The 12,930-nt window shown below is 39.0% G+C and overlaps 1 long non-coding RNA gene across 1 annotated transcript; it reads left to right on the top strand.

Annotated features, from left to right (window-relative positions):
* Window positions 1-13: 13 nt before the first annotated feature.
* On the top strand, window positions 14-8,096 carry LOC108445746. The gene is made up of 3 exons (XR_001860703.1): window positions 14-163; window positions 701-817; window positions 2,900-8,096. It is a non-coding gene; the product is annotated as an uncharacterized LOC108445746 (long non-coding RNA).
* Window positions 8,097-12,930: the final 4,834 nt, after the last annotated feature.

Raw genomic sequence — 12,930 nt, forward strand, 5'->3', positions numbered from 1 at the left:
AGGTGGGGGAGGCTTGCTGGTAGCTCTGCTGTGTTTGGAGAAGGCGTGCCTTCCTCGCCTGGGTCACATTTTGCCCGTGTCGTCAGCTGGGCGTCTGAAAGTTAAAGGGAGGGATCGTCAACGCTGTGCCGCTGCAAAGAACACGCTTCCTTTTCAGAGAAGGGTGAGGGGTTTTGTTCATTGGATTTTTTTTTTTTTCCCTCTCTCCAGCTATGGGTGATTGTGGATTGAACAAGGCACTGCAGGTTTTTCCTGGTCTCCGTGCCCCAAAACGCGCAGGAGAGGGCGGAAATGCAGAAGGGAAGCGGCGTAGCCCCCGCACACACCCGCCGAGAGCCGCGGAGCCTGGCCAAATACACCGCCCATGCCCAGGGGGGGAAAAAAAAAAAAAAAAAAAAAAAAAAAAAAAAAAAAAAAAGACAAACCACGAAACCCGAAACGAAACTAAACGAAACAAACCTTTTGAGACTGATAATGCAACACGAAAAATAAATTATTAGCTATATCCGCATTTCTCAGTATTGTTTTGCCTTTTTCAAAGTGAGTGAGCTGCCCTGGAAATACACTTACTCTGTGTGACAGGGATCTGCCCGCAGCCCTGAAGTTTGCTCTTACGGAACAGGCAAGACCAGTACCACTCTTCTCCCACGGGGACCCAGGAAGAGTTTGTGACAAATCTAGTGTGACTTTTCTTTCTTAGCTTAAGTTAAAAGCAAGAGCTCACATGATGACAGAACCTTCCCTGGGTCTATTTGGTCTGGTATCTTGTGTACAGAACTGATCCATAACAGACAGGAGGATGCAAGGAAATTTGGAAGTAAGTACAGATTTTTCCTCCCCAGGAGAGTACTCCCTTGCAGGCATTAGGAGTGAAGAAAGGCTAGAAAAGTTGTTGAAAATCTTTGGGCTGCTAATAGGTGTTATGTTAGAAAAATCAGTTGTGTGTAGTAAGAAAGTTTTAATTCAGTCTCAGTGGAATGGAATGGAAACTGAAATTTCCTTCCACACAAGCCAGATCAAGCTGCATTTTCTGTACTCTTCTCTGCTGTGGCTCTGATAACTTAGTCTCAGAAAGTGATCTTTGAAAGGCATCAGCAGCAAAAGGAGAAAAACCCATTCTATTTGTGAGAGTGAAGTTCAAATTTCACGTTGTATAATTCCTGACATTCTTTTCTAGAAAAAAAAATTGATTCAATGCAAAACCTTACTTAATACTTTGTGAAAACTACATCACATGTTCAGACTAAGAGTCAGGATTCTGTCAGTGTTGTTAAGCCTGTTGAACATCTGCGATGATTTTTTTAAATATACTTATATAATTTTTGTATATTAGATTATTTCTGTAGTTAGATGAAATCACTGAAAATAGGTGTTGAAAATGTATATAGAGGATTCTGAATTCACCCATCTTCAGAGGTGGTATTACTTGGTTCCACACACAAATACCAAAGGCAGCTTACTATACAGTTAGCCACAGCAGCTCCTTGGTTTCATGCCGGGCCGCATGTATGTTCAGAAAACAGTGTGCCTCCACTTTCTTCTTCTCCTCCACCTTCTGCTGCACCCCTTCCTCCCTGAAGAAGGAACCCAGCTCCCCTGCTGCTTCATAAGAACCAATCCTCACCCCACAAAAGAAATCCCTGCCTGCATCTAAGACACTTGAGAACTGACAGTGATGTTTATGCTGTGCCTAGCAATGCACTTTTCTCTCCCTTCTCAGTCTGGTTGCAACCAGTCTGACTGAAACTGACCAAAACAGTTGAAGCTCCTAACCATCAAGACTCTAAAGGTTTTTTCTCATTGCTAGAATGTAAAACTGTCAATTTATACTTGAGTAATATATGGAGAAAACCACTTCTCAACAAAAGCACAATGTGCATAACAAGCTGTGGCATTTTCCTGACAATTTTGGCTGTTCCCATGCCTGTCATTCTACTACCGTGAAAACACACTTCTGGGTCAGAAAAAGACTGTGGCATCTTGAGATATGGACCAGCTCATCTCCTGCAGTGATTCACTGTCTTCACCTTCTGCTCATGCCATTCAAAGTTCTGATGTTATCTATATAACAGGGTCGGTCCCAGAGTCACAGAAGTTGCTGTAAAGTGGATTCAGAGCAAGTTCCATTCCTCTTCCAAATCACTCCTGAGCTGTCATTCAGAAATAGGTTTACAGCTCTGACTACAACGAGGAGGACCCCTCTCTTAGCTCCTCTGCTGTTCCTTGGGTTTCCTTCCTGGTATCGTTTTATTCTCTAGCTCTATGCTTCTATAACAGGCAGACACAAATAGTATATAGATGTATAGCACATATATAATATAATTCAGCCAGGTGTTACATTTCATTTACAATGATATAATTTATTATTACAGAAAATGAGTTTACTGTATAGAGAGTTTAAATATTCATATCTAGTATTTCACTAATTCCTTTAATTATCTTTCTTTAATGTGTCATCAACAGCACTTCATAACTCGAACAAACTGTCTAAATTATGCCTTGAAATTATTTCCTCTTTCTCATACATCCTAATGATATTTAAATAATGAATTGCATTTATATCAAATAGTGTGGTTTATTTTACATGAATTAGAGGAATGGTTTATCTCTATGAACCCAGAAACATATTCAGTAAATCCTATTTCATGGCATCTGGTGATGACAGTAAAATTTCTTTTATGAAGACTACTGGAGGAGCAAAAATGTGAATAATACAAATAATCACGCATTTAAGCATTTCAGATTTCAGAGTGCTAATTAGTTTCTATGGCAAAGAGTTCTTGAAGGACTGCATTTCATGCTGAAGAAAGTGGCTAGAAACTTGAAACATTTATGTTTGTTAATGCATATTATCATATAAAGTTCTTTTTTCATTAAGAGTATTTCGTGTTTTATGTAGGTGCCAGAAATACCTTCTGAATTAATTCAGCCTGTTTTATCACTGAGGACAGAGAAACACTGGAAGAGATTTCCTGGGGAAGATGTAGCATTTCAATCGCTAGTTGTCTTTAGGACCAAGTTACAGAAATCTCTGGATTTTTAACTCAAGGTGGAAGGATGAATGAGGTAAATTTGTCAGCTACCCTCTAAATATTTTTTTTAATGTATCATTTTAATGTCAATCTGATCAGGTTACAGTGACTATGGCTTTCTGATTTCTGTATAGTAACTTTTAACAAAAAATAGTCAACATTGTGGAAAGGTCATGTGTTTGTACATCCTTTTGTTTCAAGAGCAGGCAAGGCTGATGTGGCATTCTTGCATTTGCTTAACAACATTAACTCTGATTTAATCCTATGGAATGTGTTTAATAGTATTAACTGTTCAACTTTTTGTAAAAAAACCCAACTAAAACAATGAATGATACTTTGTGAAATTTTTAAGTACTACTGCTACTTCAATCTGTTATAATTTCAGACTTCAATATCCTTCAGTATTTTCATTGATGGTTCAAACAAAGACGCCAGATACCCCCATAATTTCTTAGTATTAATGTGCACAGAACACTAAAACTTTACAGAATTGCTCTTACAGACTAAATTTGACTATTATCTATGCTTCTTATTATCATGATCTATACATACTTTCATCAAAATGTGCACGTCTTGAAATACTATCTCTTCCTGTTGTAGTAGAAGTCCAGTATTACATTTTTAGCATTACTGGCATTGCAAATAGCAGCACTTCAAATATTTCAGATTTATAATGCAACAGCTTTTCCAAAGGCAGCAGAATAAAAGATAATGCACCAAGCTGCATTATTGCATAGTTATTCCATATAGGACTCAGGGTTAGGGTTGGTGGATATTAAATTTCTCTTGATGTTCAGAGGCACAAAAATCAGGTCAGAATCCATATTCCCATTCACCTCCCTTTTCACTTTTGTGACTAGAATACAGTGATGACTTAGTGTTTATAATCGCCTTGCAGAACAACCACAGGATCAATAGTGAGGAGACAGTTAAAATAAACTTAACCCAATTTCTCAGCCATTTCTTTTATGTGTGTTATAGGAAGAGCATGTATTTTTCTCTGGAAGAAATTCTGCAGCAGTTCCTTAGGAAGTATGAGAACTAAATCCCAATGAAGCCGTACTCTCTGTTTTACATTCTTTTGTGCAGTAGTGTATTTAGCCAGTGCAGAGGTCCCCAGATAAAGTTGCAGTGCAACAGCAAGAAAGGAGTTTTAATTTAGGGGCATACACTGCTGTGTTTTTTTGCATTGCATACTTCCCTGATCAATGCACACTTTTATATAGTAGGAAAATATTAACCATGTTTATATTTCAAGCAGAGTGATCATGCAGATAGGGACCACTCTGATATTGTCAGTTGTCATGATGTTCTCCAGACTTTTGTGACATAGATATTGCAAAAATTCCACAAACACTGGTTAAAAAATGCTAGTTCTATGCTAATTCAAGATGGCTCTTGGCTAGTATGCTTTTCAGGAAGGCTAAAACCTCACTACTTTTAATCAAAATGTCTATCACATGCATAGGGACTATACATGTGAAATTTGATAAGGATGAGCTACAGTACTTCCCATATTGTATTTGAGTGAGGCTTGAGACAAGCTGTATTTTTTGTAACTGGGATTAAGAGAAAAATTAGGGAGCAGAGATAAGGGTTGAAGAACACTGGGAAACTAACAGAAGAGAAGGATAGAAGAAGAAGTAGATATAGAAGAAGGGTGAGGATGAAAGGATTAAGGGGTTGGCAACCAGGAGAGAGAGCAACAGCTGTATCTGGTCCAATAAAAGAAATGAGAGGGAAAGTTCAGAGTCCAGAAAGGGTACAAGAACCTACTTAAAAGGTTCTTAAAACCTACTTACTTAGGTTACAATGTAAGATGTAACCAAAAGTATGTATTCTATTACCATCTTCATAAGCTTTTAAAACAAGTGGGGTAGTGTTCTTTATCTTCTCCATGAGTCAGCCCTGGTAACTCCCTCCGGGAGCTATCTCTTCTAATGGGCCATCAAGTCTCACTGCATGACTCAGAGAATTACATCATCCCATTGTGAGATGCTCTGCTCAGGAGGAGGAACCAAACATTCCTACCTGTATATAATCTGAGGCTTGGAACACCACAGGCAGCACCTACCACTGGATTCCTAGAGGGCAAGAGCTCCATAACCACAACTGGACCTCCAGAGAAGGACCAGACTTTACTACATGATCACTGCTTCGACAGAATCACATCCGTCACTCCAACAGGACAGCAGCCACTATTTAATTGGACTGCTACCACCATCCTGACCAACGGGATATCAAGTTGTATTCTGACTGTCAGTTTAAGCCAGTGTTTCTGTACTATTGCCTTTATTTAAATTTTCCTATTAAATTGCAGTTCTGACTTGGAATATCCCACTGGTTTGCTTTCAAACTAGTACAAATGGAGAAGTATAACTAATTCATGCCTACTGAGTAAACAAGGTAAGAAATGCTGTGTCTGCTTTTTGTTTTGATCTGTCCTTCCTGCAAGAACATGCCCCTTGTCTCCCTTACTTGAGCCTGTGTGTGTGCCTGAGCCTGCCTTCAAGCTCTAAATTCACTTCATTGATCAGATACAATTCTGTTTTGGAGTTTGAATGAAGAATTTCTCTTTCTAGAACATAAAATATGCCTTAGCCTGGAAACTGCTTTTTACTTAGATACTTCTTTTAGGTCAAATGAAGGAAAGTTAAGTAAATTTCTGGCCATATTTCCATGCTTGCCGTTTAACTTGTAAATTGCAAACACATCTAAAACCTAACTGGATAAACATTTACAACTCCAGAAAGCAATCGGCTTTCTGGTTACATCAAACCCCCAACTCCTCTCTTCATTAGGGCAACAGGGGAGCTTTTCCTTCAGACTGTGAAACTAGCAAAAATGGTTTAAAATATTTCCAGGTAAGACTTAGGGAATGAATCAAGAAAACCTGCACTACTGTCCAGCCCCACTGAGACATTCCTTATGAGTTATGGGGTATTTCTGAGAGTTTCAACAGACTCTGTACACCTCCTTATGATATTGGTTGATCTGGACATATTGCTGAAGGAGAGGAGAAGAAAGATCATAGTTATATGTAATTGTTATGTTAATCCTAATTTGTCTGTGTTTGGTCATGCCTGCAGTGAAATCTTTTCCAAAATGTTTCTTCTTAGGTGTTAAGGTTAGGGTTTAGGTTTGGGGTGAGAGATCAGGGTTGTGTTTGGAGTTAGAGTTAGGGTGCCTAGAGTTAGGGTTATGGTCATTGCAGTTTAGGGTTATGGTTAGGGTGGTAGGGTTAGGTGTTAGGGCCTAGGGGTTACAGGTTAGGGTTAGGGTTAAGGGTTGTGTTTTGGATTATGTTAAACTCAGCTGTACTGAGTCTGTTCTGGTTTTAGGTGGCCTCAGATCAGTGAATCCTGTAGAACTCCTCACTCTGTTCAACATCAGGAAGATCTGAAACTGTTTTTCCTGTGTGCTGGATTTGACTATTAGAATTTTCATCATGGTGTCTAATAAGCAGATAGGTTTTGCTTTTGTGCTGAATACAGGATTGATAATATAGACATGTTTTTGTTATTGCATAATAAAGGCCTTTTCTGTTTTTGATACTGACAAGGAAGTTGTAGGTGTGCGGGAAGATGGGAGGAGACACAGGCAGGACAGGTGACCCCAACTGACCAAAGGGATATTCCATACTATGTGACTTCATGCTCAGTATACAAAGTGGGATGAAGAAGGGGGAAAAGGGGATGTGAGGGGATATTTGTAGGGATGGTCTTTGATGTTTGTCTTCCCAAGTCACCCTTATGCATTATGGGGCCCTGTTCTCCTGGAGATGGCTGAACATCTACCTGTCCATGGGAAGCAGTGAATTAATTCTTTGTTTTGTTTGCTTGTGTGTGTGGTTTTCACTTTCCTTATTAAACTGTCTTCATCTCAACTGCTGAGTTCTCAGGGTTTTACCCTTCCAATTCTCTCCCCAGTTCTACTGGTAGGATAGTGAGTGAGGGGCTGGGCTGCTGGCTGGAGTTTAATCACTTCACCCTGTATTGGTCCTGTGGTATTCCCAATGGCCCTCCTGAGCTAAGAAGTGAGATCAGACTTAGGTAGGTCATCTCTGTTCTTGCAAACTCTTTTACCATGGCATAAAATGTCCGGATTGATTTTGTCGTTTTATGATTTAGGCAAGCTTCTGGGGCTGAAAGGCCTGGAATCACAGCAGGGTGAACTTAGGTTTCCACGCAATCCCAAACCCCTGCATAACAGTGTGGTTAGTTGTAGTTAAGATATGTTTGTGACAGGGCATATCCCTCCTCTCCCCACCACAGGTGGCTGTTGCAGATAGGAGACATAACCCAGGTGGGCAAGGCCCAGTGGGTATCATCTCCTGGCACCAAAAGTCTGCCAGCTTAACAGACGTGGGAAGAGATAAAAAAAACCATAGGTGACCAAAAGGCCTGTTTTTACACTATAGAAGTACTACAGTTTATCACAGAGGCAGAAGTCTCTTACACACTCCTTGGGAACATGCGAGACGATTTCTCTCTGAAGCTTGGACACAACTTCATGGTTACTTTTCTGGAAATTGAAGGAAAGGATTTCGATGTGTGCCCCTTCAACAGTTTGGTGGTGAGAAACATTGGATCCTAAGATATACTATTTCTTCGCTAGCAGTAAAATTAATAGGTACCTTTAACCCTGCATGTATAATACTAGTATTTCCTTTTGTCTTATTCCTGTGTAGTAATAGTCTGTTTTAAGTCTTACATCTGTTAGTTTTGTGTCTATTAAATAAACAATTCATTCTATAACAGATTGAATCAGCCATTTTTAAAGAACTTATGAATGAGAGTGGGTCTCAGGGTGCTGGCCACCTCAATAACACGACTGCCTGCTGCCAGAGGCCTGGGCAAAAGGCAGGGACTTATTTAAATCCACATCATCCATTCACAGCAATGTTGTCACAACACACCTGCTCCCAGTCTGCTCTTCAGTTGTTACTGCAAAAATGAAGTTTAAGGAATTATATCAGAGTCATAATAATACTTGCTTTATGTCTATTGATGTAGAGTTTGCATGTTGATTTCTTTTTCAGAGTGAGTAACCATGGTTTTAAAAGCAAAGGTATAGCATTAGATGACTTTTTTCTTCATTTGAAAAGCTACGCTTTAGTTTCATTTATTTATTACACTTTGTAACATACTACCTCATGAAGAGAAAATTATTTCCTAAAACATTTTGGTGGAATTATGAGCGATTACTTCATGAATTTTCCATGACTGAGAACAGGAAAGAGATTTTCTGAGCAGCTAAATGGTGGCTTTGTGAGGTTCTATTATATTTTAATAACAGTGAATGGCCTCCCAGTGAGAACCATCATTTTAATAAAAGTTTCCAGCCAGATATCAACCTAGGCTATATAGATTTGAAGATGGGGAAAGAACTTTTTTTCTGAATTCAAACCACAGCAACAGCTATTCAGTCTTTGGGAACTAATTCCCATTTTTTAATACTGCTATTTTAAATTTTGCTTAATTTAATGCTGTTTAAATTGAATAGACAGTACAAAATTGCCTGGCTTTTATTGCTTTGTGCTATATAAAGTCATACAAAAGAGTTTCCCATATGCCTTCAACTACATTTTCTTACATATTTCTTTGACAGTAAGAACACCTTAAACACCTTAAGGCATTTTCTGAGTTTGACAACATCTTGTTGAGATTTTTTTTTTCCTTTCTTTTTCCTAAATGGAAAAGTGTAGTTCAACAACACTTTTATGGCATCCTTATAAATTTCAACAAAAAGAAACCTTCTCCATATCCAAAACTAAAATTCTGGTCATTGGGACAGGTCAGACCTAACAGTAATTTATCCTGTTCTGCACTCACCTGGCATACAAAGGATTTAGACTCAAATTCCTGTAAAAAAAGGGATTTTTGTTTGTCTTCATCAGTAGTTTACAGACCTGTGTAGTGCTGTATTTCCCCACTCCTTTTCTTACTAAATGTCTGCCTTTCCCACATTTTCCTCCCTTCCCTGCCCCTAGTCATGGCCACACCCTCGGGTTCTCCCTACTGGTTCCAGTACCCCAGTTCCATCCATGCACTGCCCCTGTGCCCTGAGACCATTAGTCCATGTGCTCTCTCCACCCCCCACGTCCCCATATAAAACTCCATGCTCCCTGACCATGTGGTCTCTCTGCCTCTGGGAACTGGCTTGTCATCATGTGAATAAAGTTCCTCTGAGGTCCCCATGCAGAGACCTTTCTCGCCTCCTTTATCGCCACCGTGTTGTGGAGTCGACAGCTAGCTGGAGCAGGAGCGCAGGGCCGTCCAGAAGGATTGTGGGAAGTGGAACAGCCGCTCTCCCTGAAGCAGCTCTGCGGTGCTCTCCAGGAAGGTTTGTGGCTTGCTAAACCAACACAGGAAACCACACACCACAACAGACCTTATGGACCTTTATGGGCAGATGAACAAGCAAGCCCTTTTTGTTGACAGCTAAGATACCTTAACATAATCTCTTATTTGCTGCAGACAAAAGCATGTGTGCAAATTTTTACTGCATAACCAACAGATGCTGTAAGTTCACAGTACACCCTCTGCTGTGGTAAATTGTGAAGCTAATTCTCAGCCTGCGTTGCTATGATGAAGTTAATTTTTAATGTCTGCTTTCAATGACACAGAAGTGAGACAAAGTAGTTTACAACATGACCTGCCACTTAAAACAAGAACCCCTTCCTCGTCTACTCCATTCCAAGAAGGCCTGTAAGTAGTAGCCTCTTCAGTTCAAGTCATTCTCTTAAATGCAAAAATTTCCCCGTATGTTTTATTTCTTTGCAAACTAGGATTTGGTATTCCATTCAGAGATGACTAGGGTCCCAGGTATTTAAATTCCCGTGGGAAAACCTGCATCAGAAATTTTCAGTCTGCAGAGAAGACACTGCAACCAATCTGGGTAAGAAAAAGCCACAAGAAAGTTACATTTCCCATATGTCAGCCAGGTCAGTGGGAAGACATGCGAAGCGGATCTAAGGTTGCGTTTCTGATCTGCTGATGTTGATGTTAAATTTTGATTGACTTCAGCAGTGTTAGATTATCACGTTGGCTCACCTAACTTCTAGTCATATACTCAAGATAGGCAGTCACTAAATTTAAAAGAGCCATATCGAAAAAGATATTTCTTAATGTTCCCTAGTCTATTTCATTAAATCTCTTAAGATAAAAAGTTTTAAGAAGTATTTTATCACATAAAAATTGCAGTAATAATCTAATCCTTTTACTTGTAGTCTCCTCAAGGACAGTATTGAGGGCAATAATTTCTTCTGTATTTTGATGACTTGGGAAAAGCATACAAATTCTTAACTAGTCACAGTTATAGAAGTCCTTTAGAAGCTTTTCAATGTTGAGACTTTTTCTTCTGAGGAAGTATAAGCATTGTATCCATTTTAGAGACTTACTCTTTTGACTTTTATAAATACGATTTGCATTAAATAGAAGGCAGAAGACTTTTCAGTTTTGCTTAGACAACTTTATTTTTTAATGCTCTTTAAATAAAATGTCACAAAATCAAAAATAGCTATTTTTGATAGAAAATAGCAGCATCACTGTTTTTATAGTTCAGAGAAATACTATGGAAAGTAAATTTGATTTACCAAGCTTATAATGAACTGTGAACTTTAACATTACAGCAAAAGGAATATTTGAAATCATTGGTTTAGCCTTAAATGAAATAATGTGTGAAGGGGAAAAAGTATATATATAGACAAACACTTGTGAAGTGCTGTAAGTCACAAGATGTGAATATTCTCTAATTACAGAATTACAGAGGAGGAGACAAATCTGAGTCTGAAGTTCCTGAACAGGAAATCACTACTTAGCTGGGCAGAATTTTGAGAACTTATTTTCCTCTTTTTTCTGACTAGAGAGTGGGAAAATGTGTGTTGGTCTTAGGCTAAAGAAAGGTGTATGATGAATCTAGATCTGTGTCCAGAAACAGGTACTTCAAAATTATTTTTTCAGCTGCTGCAAAGTCCTGTAGTCTTGTTGTTTGCTCTCAGTGGAGAGTTTCCACAATGCAAAACACAGATGAGCCACATCTAGGTCTGTTCTCATCTCCATGACCTTTCCTCAAAATAGAAAAATGCCAAGCAGAGAGAAGAGGAGACAGAAGAGAGGTGTGGTATACAATGACAATCCTCCGTGGCAGTAACTGGAAATTGCTTTGTAGTGAGGTAAGTCCTAGCAGCCTAAACTCTGGCACAAAGCACAAAAACATTCAGTACTTTCAGAGGAAGAGCTTAGGAAGCTCTTTTTTTCATAGTGGTATAATATTAATGTTGAGTTCCAGGTGACATTTGCTTCCCCCTAATCAATGGCTTTCAGATTTTATAGTATATTATAGTAGTATCTTTTAGTACAGGTGCATTGGCATTCAGCTTTCATAAGCACTGTGATACCTTAGCCTGCTTGAACTACATCACTGCAAATGGGACTGAGCAGCACATTTCCCTGAATCTTGGGCTGGACAACTTAATGCTGGACATATCTCACATCCAAGACTGCTAGCATTTCTGCCAGCATCTCAGATTATTACGATTTGAGCTGTGCATCCTGCAAAGCAGCATTGTTAGGGCAATGGTTTTAGAATTCAGGCTGATATTTTTGCAGGAAAAAACTTGCTTATTTGGAGGGAATTAGTAGATTCTCAATCCAGGGAAGCAAGCATGTTGCTGATTAGTGAGCCCAGGCTTGCTACAAAAAAACCCCAAACATGACCTTGTTCTTTGCTAGGTTAACTTTCATCACAGCTGTGCCATTCCTGTGCTCTTCCCCTGTGAAATTCTTTCTACAGGACAGCACAGAAAGCAATTTGATGACATTGACTCTCACCAGATGAAACATTGTTATGTATTCACAGACCACTTTCTCCACTAACAGATCCTACACCACACAAATGTTCCTTTTTTCTTATCCTCAATAGATACATCTTTTCTGGCAGGCTAGCAATTCTTTGGGTTTGTGAACATTAAGGTTTTTTCCTTTGTCTTGACTCCCCATATCTAATCAATTACCCACGGTATTGCTTATTGGTTTTACTCTCTCTCCTGTATAGCAGAGGAAGTTTTTTAACTAACTAGACTGTGTGTCATTTGCTCAGTTTCATGTATAGATTTGGCTTAGTGATTGCTTCCTAAAGGTTGAAAAAGAAACTCTGGCAAAATTATTTTGATCCTTTACCAATCAAGTGAAAGTAGCATTTTCATAAGGTGAAACTTTATAACCATGCTGAATAGTATTTCTTAACAGTAGAGTCCTGTATTTAAGCATTCTTATATTCCACCAGAGAGATGAAAGTAGAGCTAAAAATACTACATTTCAGCATGTTCTGCAGACCCTTTTCTTTATCCACCCTGTGCATGCTCAGTAGTACTGATCAACCCATGCAAACTCTGACACATGGCTTGCACCTCTGTTTCTATGTGTCATGTAATACAATGGCTTCCTGCCTGTCACAGCCTGTATCTCTTCATCTCCTTGACACTGATATTTACATTTCAAGATCAGAATATTATTTTTTGAGCAAATTTGAACTCCCAGTTGTTGTATGAAAGTACTCTTAATTCTTATCCCAAGTTTCTTCTTGGTTAAGTGAGTTTTAGCAAGTTTTAGCTCTCTCTCTGTTTTAGAGGGCAGCTCTGTATTCCAACTACTATCATTGCTCTCAAGAAGGATTTGTTTTAATCAATTAAGACTGCAAGACTTCCTCCTTTTTTATTTTAGTAATTTCTACTTTTCAGTTGAAAACTGATATGCCCCCTTTCCATATTAAGTAAAGCAGACTTTCTATTTCTGTCTCAGGTCTCAAGTGAATATTAGCTGAAGCTACCACTTCAGTCAGCCCCTCATAATTAAGCCCCTCCACATTTTAGTTCAGCTGGAGCACTTGCCTGTCC

This window comes from Corvus brachyrhynchos, unplaced genomic scaffold (genome assembly GCF_000691975.1).
Source record: "Corvus brachyrhynchos isolate BGI_N302 unplaced genomic scaffold, ASM69197v1 scaffold33, whole genome shotgun sequence".
In the NCBI taxonomy this organism is placed as follows: Eukaryota; Metazoa; Chordata; class Aves; order Passeriformes; family Corvidae; genus Corvus; species Corvus brachyrhynchos.